This window comes from Chiroxiphia lanceolata, chromosome 2 (genome assembly GCF_009829145.1).
Source record: "Chiroxiphia lanceolata isolate bChiLan1 chromosome 2, bChiLan1.pri, whole genome shotgun sequence".
NCBI classification, from domain to species: Eukaryota; Metazoa; Chordata; class Aves; order Passeriformes; family Pipridae; genus Chiroxiphia; species Chiroxiphia lanceolata.
The window spans coordinates 86,295,367-86,317,387 of NC_045638.1; the positions used below are offsets into that span (position 1 = coordinate 86,295,367).

The following is a 22,021-nucleotide window of genomic DNA, read 5'->3' on the forward strand; positions in this document are numbered from 1 at the left end:
AGCCTACCTAATAGGTGGACAGGGTTGTCCGAGGTATCCTTACTGTTATAAAGAGTAGACTTAAGACTGCTAACTTAGTCACACTAATTATTTCAACATAAGTACTCAGTAACAAATGGCTTTTGCCTACAGCTTATGATTTATCCCTTCACACCTTGACCTGATCTTGACCAGAAAGGACTAACAAAATATCTCTGCACAAAGAAAAGCAATGTATCCTCTCATTTGCTCATCTCTGAGAGATACTGTTTTTCCAAGCACTCATAAAGATTCAAACCTGTTTATCAGCTTCATGGACCACAGCTACAGGGAGAGAAGTTTCGCTACATTGCCTCTATTATGAAGATATCAGGATTTCCATACATTCAGCATGGGACTAAAAACTAATAAAGGCAGAAACCATCTTTATGATTAAGGGTATTGATTGTGCTTGTCTAATTGCCTTGCAACAAATTCAAAATAGTCCATTATAGGGTCTCTATGGAAATTATTGCACAAATTGAAATATAGATAATTCACTTCTGTACATTGCCATTATATTTTCATTTTGAGGCCCAGAGAGGAAGGTCAAAAACATAAAAGTCTCTTCTTCCTCTAATGAACCAGCCCCAAAGCCTAGCTCTTGCACAGATGTTACAGTGCTGTTAAAATAGACAGAAATAATGGTGTTTCTATTTAAGCAAATCTTTTACATTGGGTGTTTTCTAAATTCTGTCCCTCCTTCATTTGCAATAAATAAAACAGTTGCTATGGCACAAAGTGAAACCAAACAGCTTTTTCTCTAGGCAAAGAAGAACAGCCTACCTCACCAAGCGTACCAGCTTGTCTTTCTCTCAGATCTGAGTGAAAGTAAAGGAAGTTTCATTTCTAAGGTTTGAATTCCCCTATGAAAAAAACTGAAGTACATGGAATACATATAATCTACCACTGGCTGGCAAAGATGTAAAACAATTTTTCTAGGTCTGTGGGTTATTAAGGCAATCCACTTGTAAAAACTGACTATCAGTAAATGAGTCACTAAATCTCAATCAGGAGATTAACAGCATTTTAGGGAAGTAACTGTGATCTTTAGAAGCTCTTACTTTGCAGCACAGGTGAATTGGGAATTGGAAGAAACAGTACTACCACATTCAGCAGAAAAATTTCCAAGCAGTGCACAAACATGACTGGATGAAGTCCCACAGTGCAATCATAAGATAGATACTATTCACCTCTTATGGCAGACTGGAAAATCACACACAGCAGTTACACATCCTGCTGAGGTCTCAAAATAAGTCAGCAAGGGCTCTGAGAACTGAACCTAGGAATTATAGGCTCCTACTTCAGCCACTACAACACCAGGAACAAAGAAGGATAGAAGTTTCAGAGTTACCCTGTGGACACAAAGATAACAGCAGGACAGTTTTCTTGCTTGTATGAGCATGTAGGCTCACGTGTAAGTTACATACAGAATCCTCTACCTTTCAGGCAGGACTTTTCATTGAGGAAAAGTTAGATATGTGCAAATCTATCCAAAGCATCCCTCCATCTATAGTGCAAGCCACTTCCTCAGGCTTGTGATTAAAGATATTCCTCTTTCAGGAGAAACATTTCTAGTGTCTGTCAGACAAGAATTAATTCACAAAACTGATAATTTTCTTTTTTAAACAGAAGAAATTTTAATAATAAATGTTCGACATTTTAAAATCACATTTTAACTTAAACACCATTATTTTTTTTCACAAACCCTTGGAGATCAGGGTGTTAACAACATATAATATTTCTTCATTTAAGATGGAACAGCCGACAAACAAAATTGTGACCGGCAGTACTGCGCATTCAAGACTTGAAGTTTATAAAAACTACAAACAGAATTATTTCTACAATAAAGCAGAAAATCATAAATAGCACGGAACATTAGATTCCTGTATGCCACCATACCAGCCCCTTAAAAATGAGGAATGTGGCTTCAATGCCTTCACAGCAACTCATGGGATACACTGTCTCAAATTTTTACGCCAGAAGAAATATGCAGCTTGGAAGAATTTAGGACTGAGAGAGCTCATACACATGCTGAGTGATTTCCTAAAAAATATGGCCTACTAAGGGAATACTGATGACTTAGGGAAGATAGAACTGACTTCTTGAAGAATGTCTGTTTGGTACTCTGTCACACATCAACTGCATCATACAATATCTGCTTCTATACAGCTCCATGATTCAAATGAGTAATGTTCAAGAAGCATGTCTTTCTCCCACTTCCTGATGTTTGGGTTTTTTTGCTTCTGATGCTTTAAATGACCCTATCCAATAGCACATAGCTTTTTCTTCAAGTAGAAGACATTCAAGAACACAAACATACAGGCTGGTCTTCATATCCACATTCTTTACAGCAGAAGTATTGAGTTCTCCTGGATGTCAAAAAGTGCCATGGTGCAAGTGATGCAGCTGTAGTGGTCAATAATGGTCCTATGGCGCAGGCTGATGACTGAAGCTGAACTGTGAAAAATACCAGTGTAGAAGAACCTGTCAAAGAATGAATATGATAAGTTCATTCAAAATTATGCATACTATTTTAGTATCTTATGTAAAAAAAAGCCATTCACTAGGAATTCAACCCACTAAGACTGCTAAACAGGAGACCTTATCAAACCCTTATGAACACTATGTACTTATTCCTAGCAACTAAACTTCACAAGGTAATGAGATGATCTTGCTCAGTGCTACTGTGACCCCCTATATCCTATTAGCTCCAATAGGATTTAAGAGAGGATTTAATCATTCCCTTTTTAAACAGTTGTCTTGACTTCTGCAGCCAAAGAATATTTATTTCCTAATTAATCTTCCTTTTCTACCTTCTTTGAGAAGGGTTGGAAACACCACAGCCAGATTCCTACACCCCATCTTCCTAAGAAGCCACAATCTACATGAACTTGGGAAGACAGAATCTGAAAAAAAAAAATTCATGTGATACTTTGACACATCCCAATTTGGAATAAAACTATGGCAGTGCGAACGAGAAAGAGAACTGGGAACATAATAATTCTTTCTGAAAACTGATAGGATAAAAGTCTGAGTTTTCTTCAAAGATGACTTTATAGACTATTGAACCAGTTGTCCATCCCTCCCTACTGGCTACATCCAAAACTACTCAATTAAAATAGGAAACTTGACTGAGGGGAACAATTTCGTATTTAAATAGATTAATAATGCTTATAATTATTAAATGAGGATTTTTTCCATTTTAAAACTGCTCTAATGAAAAACAGGTCCTTCTCCCTCCTCTTTAGACCTTCAGTGATCATTTGGAAAGTCAATGGCACCAGCAGAACAGAAAGAACACCCTTATTTTTTGTTGTTGCTTGTGGAAGTTCTTCCCATTTAGTTTATTCATTTCTCATCCTCAGTCAAAGAGCAAGGTTCAGACAGTAACTGCTAAGACCATTGTCATGTTAAAGCACCAGATCATTTGGCAAGCATGCAACCTCAGAAAAGGGACTGAGCCCTGGGAAGCTCCCGCAAACCTGTGAGAGGAAAGGACTGCAGCCATTGCTTTCTCCCATTCTCCCTTTTCTCTGCTTCCTAAATGGAATTTGGCTTTACAAGTCATGGGATAGAGTTATCTGCTCGGCACTCATGTGTGTCACAGAAAAAGGGTGCTTCTGCCCTAAGAAAGGTAGGTCCATTGATGGAGGAGGGAACATGTTTTGTCTCTCTCAGCTTGTAAGAATTTAAGCACCCTTCTCTGAAACTAATTGTATTTGACCCAAGATGAATGACAGCTCCTGTGCAATGTAGTTTCACATGCTTGTATCCATCCCTTCCTGCACACTCAATACTTGCTTTGAAAACCTGTTAAATCTTAGAAAGGAGGAGGAGAAGATTGGGTGACACCAACACGTCTGCCTGTTGGGAAAACTTCAAACCAACCTGGTGGATAAGACCATTTTTTCTAGGACTCCAGTCACACAAACAGCATAGACAACCATCTTGCTCCAGAAAAACACTTCTAAGGAGAGCTTCCAACAATACCATAAGAACAACCAGAGACCTCTGCTGTTCCTGTGAAGGGCCTTGTGAAGAAACCTTGGCCAAACTAACAAAAGACTTTTAAATAATCAACACTCTGTTACTGACAAATTAATCAGCACTGAGCATCCTCAGATATGACATTGACATAGTCCAGCCAAATAACCCAAGATAGCAACACAAGTAAAACGTCTAATCTGCCAAATTACCACAGTGCCTTACAGAGGAAAGTTTAACAAATATAACTCTGTATGTTAAATAAAAAGAAGCTTTTTCCCCCTGAGAGTTTATCATTCTACTAAGAATGATAAGAACTGAATTTAAAGTATAAAAGGTAATCAAACAAGTAAGACAAAGCAAGATGTTTTCCTGTTCATATTACACTGACTAACAAGTCTTCTCTGAGGAACAGCTCCACCTAAAATCAAGCACTAGCAGGTAACAGAAAAATGCTTGGTTTTTTTTCAAGAGACCTTTTCTGCTTCTCTTTCACATAGTAATAGAGTGCCTAAAACCTTCTACCTCCTTTGTTCCCACCTCTGTGTTTCTCAGTATCCAGCTGTTCTCACTATGTGATACAAATTTCTCAGTACTCTAAAAATCCAGGACTATTAATCTCGTTTTGCCACAGAATATATTAGACAGTAGGTGGATTAAGTTTCCATATTCTGCCTTATTGATGTGTCTTAGCATTGATTAAAAGGAAAAGATTTGAAACAGTAGATCACTTTGTAAGACAATTTCATCTTTTTTTTCTCTGTCTGCACTTCCCCAATTATTGCCATTTTGATTCAGTGGTGTGGATATCAAACCACTAAAAATTACAAATCAGTCACTGGAAAGTCACCATAGGACACTGTCTTTGATATGTGGTCATGAGATCACGACTTGATGCCTATGAAAGTTTTGCCAATCATCCCTGAAGGAGCATATTTGACCTTCTCGTTTCTCTTCAGTGCAACTGGAAGACTTAAATTAGGTGGACTTGTAAACCCTATTAGAGTTACAGTGAGTGTTCAAGAACTGTAGCAAGATGTCACATCAGTAAGCAAATAATAAGAGACAAAATGAAAGAATACTTTTTCCTGGAGCAGGTTCTTCTAATTCTGTGAAGATTAATATTTCAGATGTAGTCTTTTCTAAGAAGTGAATAGGATGTCACCTAAGTGGGACATACCCCTGCCTCTTAGAGAGTTGTATTTTAATTCCTGAAAACACTAATTCTCTGATTTTGTACAGAGGCAGGAGAAAGAAGACCCAGATTTAACAGCTTTTATTGAGTGAATATAGAAGATAAATACCTAGAAGATGGTTTTTAAAGCAAAGACCTAAGGAAAGAATATAGTGTACAATTTCCATCAGAAAATATAAAAAGAAAGAAAAAGCAAATGACACTATAAGAAGGAAATAACTAGAAGGTTTGGCCTGGATGACGAGAAACATTGAAAGAATGATGTTTAGATATGTGGTACAAACTATCACAAAATAATCTCATAGCTGTTTTGTTTGTACTGAACTGTTAATGCGACTTGCTTAGAAGGGACACAGCAGTGCACACATTCATAAGTTTTCTGAGGAGCCAAGGCAAAAAATGCATTTCCAGTTTGCTTTGAGAAAGGGAGAAAGAAAAGATTAAAAGTTGCAAGAGTGAGACAGGAAAGTAAGGCTTGAGACTTCTGACTTGTAAAGAGACTGCAATTGCAAATTTACCTCTGGATAGGGCAGCAACACCCCCTGACCCATGCATGTATCAATAATCATTGCTCTAGGAAGGCCAGGTAAACAATTTCACTTAACCAAGGAGCAAAGTATAATGCAGAGCTCAAGGGAGTGAAAGAATTATTACATATTTTTATAATATAATATATATTAATATATATTATTCATGAAAGTAACATATCTTTTATTAATCACTGCCAGATCAGTAACTGTAATAAACAGGAGCCAACACACATATTTAACATTAATTATTCTTCATAAGTCATAAATAATAAAAAGAAAACAGGGATTCTTCCTGAGGAAGGCTACTAATGCATTATGTCTAAAACACAGTGGGAACAAAGTGGGTTTGTAAGAAGGCTACATGTAACTACTTCGAGTTTCTGCTTCCTGTTAGAACTAAGAAAATATTTAAGCTGTACTCACTGAACATAATTACAGATGCTTTCAAACATCTTTAAATATTTAACTACTTAATCTTCACAATATCTTTATTAAATAGATGTTTCTTTGTACCCCCAATTTACATGAGAGAAACATGTTTTATAGCTTATTTTTTAAAGTGGTTTTGTTTCTTTCATGTGGTGCTGGAAACTGGAAAAAACCAGCTCTATAGAGGCCTTTGCAGGTGCAGCTTTGTAGATGCAGACACAAATGAGAGGTTTTCAGCACTTTGATTATTGCTGCCAGTCAAGCCAATATTCACTACAGGCTTCAAAACATACAGGCAATTAAGTAAAAGGACAAAACCATATCTGCAAATTTCCAGTCCAGCCTGGGGCCCCTTCAAAGTTCAGCACGAAGAAGGGCCCTGCTTACAACTGTACACCTGGCTGTGCCAAGAGCAGACTTTGCAAGTCCTTGGCACTTCAGCTCCAGCTGAATCTATCGACAGATTCTGCTTTTCTGATCCAAATTTCCAAGGCAGAGGGAAGGAAAGGAAGGCAACAGGTTTATTTTAAACTTGACATTTCAGCAGAGCAAATCTATGGAATAATTGGAAAGATTTGCAACAAGCATATAGAATTTACCCATGCATTCTGATCAAAAGACTTACTGGTTGATCTAACAATAGATCAAGAAGCTGAGTACAAAAGAATATAAAAATAGTATAGCTAGATGAATGAACTTGGATATTCCTGGAGCATACTATTTTTTTATAGATGAGCTGAAAGATATGTCACCTGTACCCTAATTAAATTTTTAGAAGTTACCAAAAGAAGAGCAGCTGCCAGACAGGGAGAGAGAACAAAAGGAGAAAATGGGGTTTCTGCTTAATTTTCTCGGATATTATGCACGGGCATCTGATGGAAGAAGCTGAATCTTAAACGAGATAATATATAATCATGCTTACTTCAATTAAATAATAAATTTAATTAAATAATAAATAATAAATAAACCAGATCCAGAAAAAATAAAGCCTAGCATTATTTGTTCCATTTTAAGCCCAACACTACCTAGGACTAGGACAGGACTATTGGGTGACAAAGAAACACAGAGCACACACACACATCACACATGCTGTCACGTTTGAGATTCTCAAAATCTAATTCCCTAGTCTAAACCCCCTCTTACATCTTAACCTAGTGTAAGATGTGGGGTTTTTTCCAGACAACCACACCAGACTCAAAATGCGGGGAAGGGAATATATTACAATGACTTACAAATAAATACTACAATACATTATATACAATCTTAATTATCTCTACCATGATACATGCACAGGAGTCCTCCATACTGCTTAAATAATATTCTAAAAGTGCAGTATCATGCATCATGGCAATGGAAATAATTATATTGATTTACTGAGTTGTGGACAGGGCAGACTCAGCATGACTTTGAAACTTAGGATGAAAATTAGTCGACTGGAAAAAAGCAAAAAACAGGCAATAATATTCATGTAATAATAACACTCACAGAATAAAGTAATACACAGTCATTAATAACATGGGAATGAGACTTTACTGAATGATATGCCATGCTGCATAAACTCTAGTGAAAGTCATTAATACATACAAAATTGTAATTCTGCAAGTATTTGACAGCAATGAAAATCCAGGTGAGGAAATATTTGTCAGAGTTGTTAACAGCATTGCAGTTACAGAGGAAAAGATTAAGCAAAGCCTGGCTGGATGTTTCCTTCACAAAACATTCTCCACAGTCCGAAAATTTAGAAATAAAAGGGTACAGTAGATGCCCAGGATCATTGTTCCATCAGCTCCACTGGAAGGCTGTAAAGGAGTGCTTAATTTGCTTAGGAAATTCTTTTGATGGGTGACAACAATTCTAGTCAAGAGACTAACTCTGCCCTCACTATCCACTCCCTACCTGAACTGCTGACTCATTGTCCAGTGCTACAGAACCTGTGCAGTGAGTGATAGACACGATTATACTAAAATTCTCAGGGACTTGTCCCAGAAGTAGCATTTTTCACCTCCTTTGTGCTCACATGGTTAGATCAGATAATGCTCCAGCTTCTTTGCACTTCCAAAAACTTAAAGCACACATAAAAGCATCTTGACAGGCTGATTAAGTTGAATTTAAAGCTGATTTGCTTTGTTAGTGTCTTTAAATAGACAAATCATAGCTATTAACCAAGAAAAGCTGGCCTGCTTTGTGCTGATGTAAATGATTACTTGAATTACGAGGCTGAACAGGGTCTGATATCCCCTTAGAACAAAGTGGTAGACTCAGTGATATTTAATATTATATATACAGGTGTGGAATTATATATATGCAGGAATTTATGACCCTTGTTACACTGAAAATCCTTAGGCAAAATTTTTGAAGGCACATAAATAAGCAAGCAATATGGCTAGTGGGATTTACCAAAGCATATGTAAACCTTAAGAATTCAAATTCCACCAAAAGTCAGTGTGTGCAGATATTTTATAGATTCTAGTATATGCCCTCCTGCCTCCTACAAGTGCCTAGACACCTTCATCAGTCTGCACTGAGGTCCCATGAGGTTGCTATGAGACAATATATATCACGCCATGATTTGTTATAAGGCAAAAAATTCCAGAAGCTGTAAATATGTAAGATGTCAAGTCTTTAGTCCACAAATCTACTTGAGTTAAGCTTAAATTAGTGGCACTTAGGGAGCTACGTATTTTTGTACATCTGGCCTACAACTCCTATTTCATGCCAAAGTTCTTTGTCATAACAAAGTAACAATAAATGCACAGAACTGCTCCAGGTTTGTTTCTCAGATGTGTGCGAAGTATCAGGTAGGTTAGTTATTAACTGACCAAGTTTGTAGATGCTCTGTCTTGTTTAGGGACCCTCACTGGAATTCAGCCTGAACTAGATTGAGCAGAGTCACATCAAACTGCTTCCGGATGCTCATGGAGTGGAGAGACGGTTTCTATACAATGAAGTAGCAAACAGCTGCCTGAGGGAGCACATCACAATCAGAGATGACACTTTTCAGATGAGAGGTGGAATGGAAAAGATGATCTATTGGTTTGGTCCAGAGTGAACTTCATAAAGGGCTCAGGTCTGTGCCTCACTCAAGTAACTGAAGCGTTTCCAGAATATTTAATCTGAGATTTTTATCCTCTGTTTTCTAAGGGCTTTCAGAAAGAAATACCAATTTCTGAACTTGGTCAAGCCTAATCATTGCTGCTACCTCATTTCAAAGTGGAGTTTCACAACTAGATACTCTTCCCTGTATTGCAACCATCTTTGCTGCACCTTTCTAGGGTCATTCACCATTTTGGGGCTATAAAAGAACGGACTACTTCCAATGTAAATCTGATGTAAAGAAGGGCCTTCCAGGAGACAGAAATAACACGATTACAGAAAGCTTCAAGAAGCAATGGGATGTGCCTACTACTAGAATTGTGTCTACTACTAGCAAGAGGATCATTAGCATTCATGAAAGATTGACTCAGAAAGAATAAAGCATCATCCCAGATGTAAATGACACGGTTCGAAATCTTTTTTACTGAACTTGTGTTTGGTTAACCTGATTACAACTTTGAAAACTGTTGACTCAACACAGTGCCTCCAGTTTAACAGATTCGGGGTCAAAGCCATATGCTCTGACAAGGGTGAGATATGAAAAACATTCCCTGTGACACGGTACAGACGCACAAATCTGTCTAATTCAATTTGAAGACCGGCGCTGGTAGGCAGTGATGATCAGCTGGCAAACAGCTATGTCTCAGGACAGATAAGGTAGGAAGTGTGCAAAAGTCAACATATGCCAAGTAGAACCATCTCTTCCACTAACAGGCTTTAATTATTGAATACAATAGAAAACTCTGGCAATGCAAGGCACTATCACATGCTAGTTATGGGAAATGCTGACATTTTAAACAGTGGCTAATAGTGTTCTCAGTTGTTTTTAGAAGAAATTAAACAGATAAATTAAATTTTCCACATACAAATTTTATCAGGGAGTTTCAAGATCTTTTCAGGAAGATGCTGGCACAAGCTTTGTTGTATTTTGTTTCCGCCTGTGGTGGATGCACTGAGTGACACAGGGGGAACGTGAGCACAATATATTATTACTAAAGGACATTTGAAGAGTAAGAGCATAGCCACTTTGACTTACAATGTACAGAGGGATACGTTCAGAATTATAAGTATAAGACTAATAGGCTCACAGAAGATAGGGATGGCTGAAGGGAAGAAAAAGCAATCACAGAAAGCAAAATTCAATAGCAGAGCAAAAGTATAGTAACTCGTTTGAAAGGAGCTTTCCATCTCTGTGGGGTAGGCATATGTGAACGGAATGTCTTGAATCAGAAAGTGTTTTAAAATAATTAAAGCACTTGCAGATTTTTAATGTTCTCTAAATTACTTAAAATGTCAAGGTTGCACCCATTTGGAGCATCCAGTTGAGCAAACAGATACATAGATGCAAAATAAAAATAAATTATCAAAGGCCTGATGTTGCCAAGTGTTGAATATTTGGTGAGAAGAGCATAGTGCATACCACAGGAGCAGGTCACATCAGGATGAATTGATACAAGTGCAGGCTGCAGTGTCACCCATGCCAAGTAATTCTGCACTTAGGGAACTTGTTCCACATTTATATCACTATAAAGGGAGACAATGATTTGTTCCTCTATTTCCAGCTACAACCAGAGAGTGAAAATATCAGTTTAAGGACACTCACACTGAAAATATATCCATAGCCTACATAGGCACAGAGGTAAAAACTGACATCTGCATTTATATCAACATGCAGGGCTGACGTTGTTACTCTCATCAACCCCACAACAGATGAGCCACCACACTCACATCAAATAGTTATTCAAAAACCATCAAGGTTACACCTAACCAAGGGTCAGGGTGAACTCTCACAAAAAGCAGGGAGAGGTAGATGGGGGACTATAGCTAGCTGATTTTTCCTAATTATTATAGATGACATATCCCAGAGACTGAATGGAAAAGAGGTGGATAGGGTTGAACATGGAAAGTCAGCAATGGTCCCATGTGTGTTTAATGGGAACTCACGGTCAAACCGAGTTAGAATAGTCACAAAAATGTGGGATAAAGGGAAGGGTCTGGAAGGAGTCAGTCCTCAAGAAATACTGCTTGGTTCACTAGCAATAGTGAGGAATTCCTCAGCAATTCTTCATGGCATTCTCTCCATAAACCCAAACTTGGAATTTAACTGTCATCTACCTCTGGTAACAACACAGGCAAACCAAATCCCTGAGATCTGGCTATCAGTGCAAACAGTCACCCACCACAACACTGCCTGTGGGAGGCAGGTATCTTGGTCTCTATATTGCAATTAGGGAAATTGAGGCATGTGATTTGGCAGTCTGAAGGTTTGCGGCAGACCCCAGTATGACACAAGGGGACAGGGATAAGCAAGAATCTAGAAACTTACTGCAGACATCCAATTCTGTATGATATGAATTAATACTAACATAGGAGACAGGGACACCTGGTTCTTTTTCATGACTGTGAATGTTCCACTACTCAGTATGGACTACGACAAAGGATTATGCTGACTTCAAAAGTCTTGTAAGGAAGCAACATTCTATTTCTTTTTGCAGTTGCAAACAACCTGTGACACTAAATCCACTGTATCTTCCAAATGCACTTTACCCATCACAAAAAGTAACAACTCTGAAGTGATGTATTAAGAGAGAGTGTAAGCCAGAATGATTTACACAGAGAACTCTGTCACAAGCAAATGCAGAAATTTGGCTTTCACTTTATCTTGTGCTTAACTAAGATGGATTTTTCTCTGAAGGGCTGAATGTAAGGATTTCTAGCAGAAATAATAATGTATAAAATACAGTCTGGTTCACATCCTTGTCTATCCTACTGTTGGGGAGGAGGGTAAGCTATACTCCTATGCCATTTTTATTCTGTCATTGACTTTCACTGTTTGTTGAAAGCTTCCAGACATCCAGCACCCCAATCAAACAGGAGATGCAATGGAGGCCCCAAAAACCTTCTCAAGAGCTCTGATGGTGTTCTCAGGAAACAGTTCCCATTCAGATTCCTTGAGGAAGGAAACTGGCATTTCTTAAGCTCAGCCAGCTTCTGGCAATATCCAAAGCAGACTGTCAGTCAAACATATCAAGCTGTAGAGACTCACAAAATAACTTTAACCATTATAGTATTTGTGTATTTTTAAAAAATATTTTCAGAGAGAAAGAAGCAGCCCTCCTGAACCAAGGAGCTTGGCAGCATCTGATTTTGGCAGCATCTGCAGTTAGACAAATAGGTATATTCAATATCTCTGGAATTTTATTAAATGCCAAGAAAATCATATAATACTATCCAAGGTGTCTTCAGTAGCTTTCCTGTCCTAGTTCTCCTTTCTGTTAAGCTGAGCTGCAAGAATGGAATCCCTACTGAGTCTCCTATGTTAAAAGAAAGACAGGAAGGAAGTCAAGAAGAGTGTCTCAGGGGAGGGGAATAGGATATTGATATTTGACACAGTGAATGTAAAACAACTATAATGAAAAATCTGAATATTCTTCAAACTTCAAAATACATCAATTATGAGTAAAACTCATAATGTGACAGGATGATACTATTCTCCTTCACTATCCATCATTATTCCACCCTGTCCAAAGGCAGTTAGACTATTTACACACACATATAGAGAGAGAATCTCTCTTTACTCTCAATCTTACTTCACAAAGTTGTGCTTCCTTGCAGATAAAGATGAGAAAAAATCTGAAAAAGACAAATCATCTAAACTGAGGCTTATATATAATCATTCTTATTACCTCCTTTCACTTATTTGTTTCCCTTTTCTCCTTCTCTTCTCATGGACATTCGTCTTCAAAGTTTTAATGATATCAGTTTTCTTTCCTGCACTTTCTATGCTTTTCTACTTTTGACCTTTTTTTAATTTGGTCATGGTTTCTTCTGCTCCTCAGTGGAATAATTTTGAATTCAGTTTCCTCGAGCCATTGTCTTAACCTTTTTTCGTTGCTTTCTTTTCCTTTGCCCTTCTTTCTGTGATTTCCCAGTACCCTTCATCAAAACTCTGAGAGTATTTCCCCAGGAATGTCTCCCAATCTGATTTCTGCTGTTTGCCGTCACATAGGAAAAGAAATTTTGTAAGGCTTAGTTATCCCAAATCTATGATGATATCTAAACTATTTCATTACTAGCCTAACTGCTCTCAGTGACCTGCATACCCCTGCACCATTTAGATGTAAGCATATTCAACACAGAGTCACAGAATGGCTTGGATTGGAAGGGACCTTAAAGATCCTCTGGTTTCAACCCCCCTGCTGTGGGCAAGGACAACTTCCACTAGACCAGGCTGCTCAAATAATGAAATATAAAATATAAACTTACATAGACGGAGACACTGAATCAGAGAGAAGGTAATCTTCCTTAAGTCAAAGAGCTATTGAATAGTCAGTGTACTGCAGGATATAATACTTGATCTAAGATATTAAAACCCCTCATTTAAGCTAAATGACTGAAAATATATTGAATGAGTATGAGAAGAAAAGAAGTACACGTGTCAAGGGTAAAGATTAAACCCATTTAGATCCTTTGAGGGACTTGCTAAACATCAGCTCTGATAAGCTAATGCTTTCTGCTAGGAAAAGGTTCCCTTTGATGCATGTAAACCTGAAATGTAAGACCTGCACAGATAAAAGAATTCCATAAAAGGTGTGCATCACAAAAGCATTTAGATCAACTCTGCAAGAAAAAGGCAGACAAAGACCTTTCTGATTTAATCTGGGTGTAAGAAGAGGAAAGTCTGTTTTTATTTCTTCACTTAGGTTTGTAAAAACATTCATTTCTATATAGTCCACTTGGTCTTAAGTAACCAGTTTTATTTTCATGTTATCCAAAAGTAACCAGTTTTATTTTCATGTTATCCAAGAGTATTCTTCTCCCAAGGATGCAATCTGAGGCACTGGGTCATGTTAAGTGCTGTAGGAAAAAGATAAGTATCTTAAAATTATTGTAATCAGGAAGGCTCTTTGACATGTAAAAAGACAATACAGAGAAGAGCTAAACCAGAAAAACCTTACAGGAATTTTGTAACAGTGTCCTTATAGGCTCTTTGCACCACAAGCCTTCCCTATCACCATGCATCTCAATCCTATTTTCAGGCTCTTCCCAAACTCCCACTTTCTAGCAAGGCCTGCATGAGCCACTGAAATCTTCACGTCACTCTTCCCATTGCACACAGACGATTTCTTTTTCATTACTCAGAATGTGACCCTTTTCTTGCAGAGGCTAAATCTTCTGCAAAGAGTACTGAAGTCCCTTCACAATGACAGTCAGCTACATCTAGAGGTACAGAAGAGTATGAGGAGTGCTCAGTAGTGTGCTTGATTCACGCTCACCTCTATCAATCCACTTTGAGCAGACATTCAGATGGGAAACTAGTAAAGATATAGATGTGCCTACACGGAGATACATCCAGAAAATGCCAGCCTTACAATTCAGAAAAAATACAGAAGAATTTAAGAAACTGTTGCTGTACCCTGCCAACAGCCTGTGAATAAGAGTCAGCACAGATATCTCATGGACCACTGTTTCCTGGCCATAAAGAATAGACAACTTGTGAGAAGTCAGCAAGAAAAGACTGAAGAAGTCTGTTTGGCCTCTAGAGAAAACACCTTAGTACCACACACCTTCAGTAATTCAGAAATCCAAATGAGATCAAATTCTACCTTCAGTGTTGATGATGGCATGTTTAAGATGACAGAATTACTGATTTCTCAAGAATACATGTTTTCCATTAGATTAAAACCAGTTGTTTCTTCTTAAGAGGACAATAAGGCTTGGTAGTTATGAAGCTTGCAATAAGAAAAAAAGAAAAAGACAGAGTACCAAGAGAGGAAAATAATTTCTTCAGGTATAATGAGTGTTATATTAGAGGTTTAATGATCCAGTGTAATAATTCTCTGAATTCAAGAAAGGCATGTGGTATCCAGCTGGCCAAGAGTGATTTTGACTATGTGCCACTACAAATGTAGACTCTCATTTAATGTCTGTGAAAGCAGACCGAAACATGAACACAAATTTCACACCAGTCAAGTGCAAAACACTTGTTTGGTTTCAGGTCTTTGAGTTAATCTTTCACACGTTGTAGCTGACAATCAGATGCCTTTCCAGCTGTCAAAACATGACCTTATTCTCTGCCTAGTCTGCTCCTTAGTCAATGACCACTGAGACACTGAAACTTCATCCAATTTCTGACTTTCTACTGTAAATGAACTGTAACTGAGATTTAGTAATTGGGAGTACAAATGCTTTTACCTCAAGAGAGAAAGAAAATGCACTCGCCATATAAAAATTGTCATTTGATTAAATCAATAAAAATATTGCAGAAGAAAATCCAGACTGGTGAATATATGGAGGCTATCAAGTCACAGATTAGATATACATTGTTTTGCTCTATGTGTGTGATTTTTTAACAGTCCTAATCTATGAAAATAAAAAGTGGATATAAATTTCCTATTGGCATGTGTTCTGTCTGTTCATACTGAGAGCATGAAGTAATTTTAAATACCTTTTTTGTTGCTTATAGTGCATTGCCACATGAGAGGACTGGTCCACAATTTTGACCCCTCAAGAGTCACATGTCCCTATTAATTTTCTTAGACCATAACTTTCAATTTGTCGTCTTCACTTTCAGAGAGCTGAAAAAGAAAAGAAAGGAATATCAACTCTCATACTTCATGATAATAGCCTTCACAAATATATCTTTGTGATATATTTATCACAAAGTGTTACAGCCTTCATTTACCAAATTCATGACAACTTGTTTGGCAGATGCAAACAACCTTGTACTTCAGTATAATTAAAAAAAAAGGATCTAACACTGTTTATTATGAAAATAGCGTGTGATTTAGTGAAAGGATGCACTTACCATGAGCTTAAGTTTGTAGATGGAGAAATGTCTTTGATCCCTGTTACATGAGCCAGGTGGTTCAGACTGACTAATCTTTTGGGCATCCAAGGACATCGCATGCGAGAGCCACTGGTGATGAAGGGTGTTTCCATATCTGGTTGGTTTCTTTGTGAAGCTATCTTGAAAATGAAGAAATTTCTTTTGCTTTTTTATCACCATCTTTCAAAAGGCACAGATGCAACTTTTGGCACGATTTCCCTTTCAGGGTATTGTTCCTTTAATGTAAGTATAAATTTTGGATGTATTTCATTTTCTTTCTCCTCTCCTGTCTTTTAGGCTTTCTTAAGTCCTAATCTAACCAATTCCCAGAAGCAGACAACAGGAATGAAAAGAAGAGCAATACTGCCTCTTATTTCCCAGGACTTTTCGGCTTATTTGCGTTCATTCTCTAGGTTTCTCCATTAAACCAGTGTTTCAGCTAAAGACAGGTTGTTTAAAAACAGAGATGCTTAAATGACATATCTCCTTATGACATATTCCAAATGACATGTTGAATGTTAGAACCAGTTAACCACAGACAAAATTTTTTGCCCTCTCATTTGATAGGTCTATGTTGACCAAATATAATATATTGAGTAAAGAAGTACAGGGCAAGATAAGTCTGAGGAAAAATAGCCATCAAATAATCACTATGCACAGAAAGCATCCATAGCTGTACAGATGTGATTGTTGTTACCAAGCTTCTACAGAATTATCCAGTTCTTACCTGTGTGGCACAGACAGCATCATAGTTAGGGTTATACTAACAAATCCAATTTGGAGAGGAATCTGTTTCAATGAACATGCTTACCTGCCCCTGGCTTCTACTCGGGCAGCACATCAGAAACACAGGCAGCTATGGTCAATTAATTTATTTTCAGTTATAGTGTTGATCTTCCCTGTGAACTACACCCAGAAAGGTTTGTGTATTCAGGCAATTCAGAGCTAAACTCATGGAAAATTTCATTTGTAGCAGAGATGCAAGTAAAACAAAACAAATAGGGCAGAGAGCAGATAAGAAGCAGTCATCCTGGCCGGGAGGTAAGAAAACAGCCTCTGACTGTTAAGAACTGGACTTACACAAACACACCTAGCTGGCTATTCCATCTCAGAAGTTAATAGTTCAAGGACGACAGAATATTTTCCTTGATTGAAAGGATGTCTGCTGGCACAGGAAGGAATCAAATTCAGAAGAGTTTTCTGAAGAACAAGCTCCAGGGGTTGCCCTTGACACAGTTTTCAGCGGTAAGAGGAATAGCACCAGCAGAGCATAGACTGACTTTGCATTGTCCCTTTAGCTCAATGCACAGTCAGTGCTCTGTAACCACATGAAAATAGTTGTGTACTACTGTAGCTGAGTTCTCAACACTCAAACTAACTATTAACTTTCATGAGGAAGATACAGTCCTCTGGCACATTTATAAGCCTAAACTGATTTGGATCTTGTGAAAATGTGGTCAAACACTACTGTGCCCACATTTCTGTGCATCTTCTTTAGAGCCTGCCTCTCCTGGACTGTCCATCTCTCCTTACATTATACTAAAAGCTCTTTTAGCTGTAGCCATGGAAAAATACTTTCACAATCATTTGGATGATCAGTATCCTTTTCAAGTTTGATTTAGGTCTTAATCAAGACTGAGAGCAAGTCAATGATATTAAAGTCACAGAAATGCCTGTGAATATTTTACAAGTGTGCTTGTCCAGAAAGTTTTTCGATATCTCTAATAGATAAATAAAGCAGAAAATACACAAATTTATAATTTACACCTATATCAAAACATACTGTAAGCAAGAATGAGTCAGGTATTGTTGCATTCTATCTCACTTAATGATAAAACAGTTGATTGAATTCAGTTAAGTTGGATTAATTAACTTAAAGCTAAGGAGATGATTGAAAATTCGAACTTCAGAAAGAGGTAGAATAAAAACCTATGCCAGTCACTTGGTAGCTTGGTCAGTAACATGCACTGAAAACAAGTGAGTACATATATTTTCATTCCCCCAAACAGGAAACTATTAGTCAGCTACTGCCTAGCTCAGTAATATATGTTTTTCCACAAGTATTTGGAAAGGAAACTGAAATCTACAAATTGAAAGAGGGGAAAATCAGGCTAGCTATTAGGAAGAAATTTTTTACATTGAAGATAGTGAGACACTGGAACAGGTTGTCCAGGGAGGCTGCAGATGCCTCAACTCTGGAAGTGTTCAAAGCTAGGTTGGATAAGGCCTTGAACAACCTAGTCTAGTGAAGGTGTCCCTGCCCATGGCAAAGGGCATTGGGACTAGATGATCTTTAAGATACCTTCCAACCTCTTAATATTCTATAATTCTATGATTCTATGGTCAGGGTAGCAAGCCTGTCCAAAGAATGTCTGGATGATGTTCCTGGTCATATGGTTTACTTTAGGTAGTCCTGTGAGGAGCAGGGAGTTGGACTCAGCAATCCTTATTGTTCCTTCCAACTTGAGGTATTCTGTGATTCTTTTGCAGTCAGCAGTCCTTGCCAAATACAAATGCCATTTATAAATATTTTAGCTATTTGATTCCACCACCTGCATCTCCTAGAACACTTCCATCAGCGCTGTCTCCGCACAGTCCTAAACATCCACTGGTCAGATTTTGTGACCAATACATCTCTTCTAGAACAAGCAGCTGTCACAAGTATTGAGGCCATGTTACTGAGAACACAGCTGCGATGGGCAGGGCACGTCTCAAGGATGAAGGACCACCACCTCCCTAAGATCTTGCTCTATGGTGAACTTGTCACTGGCTGCCGCAAGAGAGGAGCCCCGAAAAAAAGATACAAGGACTCCCTGAAACAACATCTCAGCCTTGGCCATATTGATCAACATAACTGGTCTACTCTGGCCTCCAATCGGGAGGTCTGGAGACACACCATCTATAACACTGCTGATGCTTTTGAGAAAGCACGCAGGATCATTCTTGAGGAGAAAAGACAACGCAGAAAGAATCGTGCCTTGCAGAATTTACCACCTAAGGAGTCTTTCTGCTGTGCCTTTTGCAACCGGACGTGTCTATCTCGTATCGGCCCTTTTAGCCACCAACGCGCTTGCAACAAACCTGGGTAGAGCCCTTCCCAAATCTTCGTTCGCGAAGCCTGGCCATGAGTTATTTGATTCACTTAAAAAAAGAAAAAAAAGAAAAATGACTCACAAAAAAATTAATCCAGATCAGAATTCCTGAAAACCCCCTATATAAAGTTATGGTTAGTTTAAATCAGATCTACTGCATTTCAGTTAAAGCAACCACCTGTCAATTCTGCTACACTGCAGAGGAGTAATGTATAAATAATAACATATATGCAAACTCCTAGCAGAAGAAGAAATATAAACTATTCATGGGTTGTCTGTATATGTGTAGATATACTTCTGAAAAGCAAATGGAGGTCTACAGGTCATACAGACACTTTGACCCGAAATCACACCTAATGGAACAGCCACTGCCACCATTCACCATTGACAAGCCACTGAAAGATTGTTATGCACTGCTAGACTGTCAGTGATGGATAAATTGCTTTCTTCATATGGTTTGCCCACAGTTTTCCTGATATATCAGGGCTTGTACAAGAATTTCATTTTCAGTGAAGGCTTGCAGGCAAGCAAACAGCAATAATTTAAAGCTGTCAGGAACAGAATCAGTTATATGCACAGGCAGCTGCCTGCAGCATCACACCCAAGAAAACATTCGGGTCCTTGCGGTACTTGCTGGAAATCCAGATGATACCCCTGTACAAAATCAATGGGTTGCTACTGACCACAGATAATTAAAAAAAAAAAAAGGCAAAGCAAAAAAACCAAAACCACACAAAGAGATGTGAAATAATGTGGAGAAATAAATAAAGAAGAAAAATAAAAATTAAACCCCCCAGGAAATAGTGAAAACAAATGGTTTAAAGTACTGCTAGTGTTTTATGACCCCAAGGATTTTAGGATATATGTTTAGAATTTATGTTATTACAAAAAATGAGGGTTTTAGTGCTGACTTCTACTGAAGGCAGCATGAAGACTTTTATCTGCATATCAGATCTATTTATTTTTTGCTGCCATGTCCATGTCTCCATTTAAAAGTGAGAGAAACTGGAAAACAATAAACAACTACAGTATTGTGACTTAGGAGTGATATTCCTGTTACCTGATACACCATTTTGATCCTTCAAACAGTTAAAAAAGGTAACATTTTTTGGATCACAGATGCATTTGATAATCACTGTTCCTGATTGATTTTATTACACAAATCAATATAATCAACATTGAAGAGAAACTCTTCCAGATAATACCCTCTTTTGTCAGAAAACCTCTACTTGGCTGATCTTGTTCTCTCTACAAGCCCTGCCTCACGTTCCTTCTTAGACTATCTTTGTAATAACACTATTATTGCTGCTATTTAAAATGTTCGCTGAGTCCGCTCACTGAAATTTGAACACACACACATACCTGAGGGTTTATAACTGACAATATTTTTGCCAGATTCTTAATGGCATTTTCTTTAAGATACAATATTGCTGAATCTTTCCAATTTCTATTCACTATGCCACCATGCACATTTTCTGCTTTGTTAGGGGATGAAGATAAATTGGCATTTACAGTATCTATTGTGTTGTAATGGGTAAACGTCAGTAGAAAACTGCACAGTAATGCAAATCTCAAGAGAATTGTTCTTTCCAAATGCTCTGAATATTGCTCTTATCTTTACCAGCAAGGAGTCTACCTGAGAACAATTCTGCAGTTTCCGCAAGGAGCATTTCACAGGCTTAGTCAGAGAAATTCCAAAGTTCTTTTTGCCTAGACCTTTCTTCTCATAGACACAGAACCAGGAAGTGGCTGAGGTTGGAAGGCACTTCTGGAGACCACCTACTCCAGCCTGCCTGCCCAAGCAGGGGTAACTAGACCAAGTTCCTCAGAGCTGAATTCGCTCAGGGTTTTAATCCCCAAGGACGAGACTCCACTGCCTCTGTTCAACAAAAGAACTGGATGCTGACACAAAGACTGCATAATCAGTGACTTTCACAGCTGACCAGAGAAGCAAGCAACGGCAAAAAAAACACATAAAATATGTATAACTTAAATTAGAGCATGACTTGCAGTTTAGTACAATAGAATCCTACCTAGCAATGCCCCAGCAAACACTGTAACCACAGCATATACCCTAGTATAAGCAACCTATTACTTTAATGTGACCTTACAATTCACAGTTCACATGAACAATATCTATTTCATGGTTTCACTCCAATAACAATTTAATGAAATAATCCTTTAAAGCATAAATCTCTAGTTTCATGTTTACTTTTATGAGATAAGTAGGAACTACAACCTGCATCCTATAAACATGTTTTAAAGGATCCTAAAGGTCATTAGCTAAAACACTGTTCACTTGAAATATTCCAGCATATTCAGAAAGAACTGGTTAATGGTATGTGTTTCTTTAATACCTGTTCAGAAGAACAAGAATTTGCTGTTTCCCAAGTCACTCTAGTTTCCTACCGTTAGGTTAATATCATTGTTCTGAAAAAACCAACATGTTTACCCTCTTAGGATCAAGCTGATGAAATTCACCAAAAGCCATTTAAAAAGGAACCCAACCCTTTCAAAACAAACCCTAACTTTTAATGCTATTTAAATGTCTGCAAGGGGAAAAGTTTTGTTCTTTGCTTCAGAGGACAGCAACACCATCCTGTGAGTGCCAAGAAGCAGCACAAGCAGATACAGGCTGCAGCAGATGTGGAGGGGGCCACCACCAGCACCACCACTGCTTCTGAACAGCAGCCAGAGATGGGACTTGTCATCTTCCCTGCAAGGCGTATGGTGCTACTCACTGTAAGTAAGGAAAATCAATTTCTTATTGTTTAGGTTCATAGAATATAGTCTAAAAATGGTCAAACAATATTTAGACACAAACATTTTCATATGAGAATTCCCTAGT

General features: G+C 38.0%; 1 long non-coding RNA gene across 1 annotated transcript; it reads right to left on the reverse strand.

Annotated features, from left to right (window-relative positions):
- Positions 1-1,709: 1,709 nt before the first annotated feature.
- Positions 1,710-16,306, reverse strand: LOC116782136. Its single transcript, XR_004355148.1, has 3 exons — positions 16,061-16,306; positions 15,701-15,830; positions 1,710-2,505 (listed from the first exon to the last, which is right to left on the reverse strand). It is a non-coding gene; the product is annotated as an uncharacterized LOC116782136 (long non-coding RNA).
- Positions 16,307-22,021: the final 5,715 nt, after the last annotated feature.